Source organism: Elephantulus edwardii, unplaced genomic scaffold, assembly GCF_000299155.1.
Source record: "Elephantulus edwardii isolate Elephantulus edwardi_28Jun2011 unplaced genomic scaffold, EleEdw1.0 scaffold00081, whole genome shotgun sequence".
NCBI classification, from domain to species: Eukaryota; Metazoa; Chordata; class Mammalia; order Macroscelidea; family Macroscelididae; genus Elephantulus; species Elephantulus edwardii.
Genome location: NW_006399831.1, coordinates 14,346,588 through 14,347,718, shown reverse-complemented (window position 1 = coordinate 14,347,718; position 1,131 = coordinate 14,346,588).

The window sequence follows — 1,131 nt, the reverse complement described above, 5'->3', positions numbered from 1 at the left end:
GAAAATTGACAGAGGATTGCTGTATAACTTAAAAGAATGTTCCTCCAAAATAGTAACACTAGGCCCTCGGGCCAAATCAACAATTAAATATAAGAGTCCTCCATAACAAAAGATGAACAAAAGGCCTAGAGCCTTTCTATAACTATCATCATTTCTCCAAGATCATAACTAACTTTAATCCATTAATTCAGTGAATTATGAATCTTGAATATATGAATCTTCACAGCAAATATATCAAAATCCTTATTTTTATCAATTCTCTTACAGATTCATGTCAAGGGTCATAGGTGGAATCTCACAGGATATTCATCAGTGCTATTTGAGGCCTTGAGTTGCACCAAAAAAATCAATTGATAAAGGTAAAATTACATAGCTTTTTTTCTCAATTTGCAGGAAGCACTGATAGAACATTCACTATGCCATTTGTAATATCATGAACTGTCAGAAGATCCATATGGGTTTTTTCACTATGATAAATGAGTTTTATTAATCACTTAAATAGTATTGTTCATTATAAATGTCACATCTTACTATATGCTGCAACTACAGGGCATCATTTCAATATAGCAGTTCCGCTCATTTGCCTTTGCACTCTGGTGGTGTAGTGAGTTATGTGTTAGGCTGCTAACCAAAAGGTGTCAATTCACATCTTCCAATACCCCAAAGGAAAAATCTGGGCAGTCTCATATAGATTGCACAGCCATATATATTGAACAGCCATAATGTGTTGGAATTGCCTATACTGTAATGAGGGCACTTTGTAAATCAAAATCAGGAATAAGTTTGGTTTTGATCAAGATCATGCAGCCTTGATGGTACAGTGGTCCTGCCCTCCGTTGTTTACTGAAAAGTCAACACCCCAAATCCAACAGCCATCCCTCAGAAGAAAGACTTGGGAGAAAGATGTGACAGTCTGCTTCTGTAAAGGTAACTTCCTTGGAAATCCTATGGCAGTTCTTTTCTGCCTTAAAGGGTCACTGTCAGTTGGAATCAATTCAGTGGACGTGAGTAATCAAGATATATACTGCATCTATAACTGGTTTTATTTCCACAAGTGCCCAAATCTGTAAGGGCATTAGTGCATTCACTTAAGGATTTAATATCTGTATGGTGAGGATAAAGTATTAGACT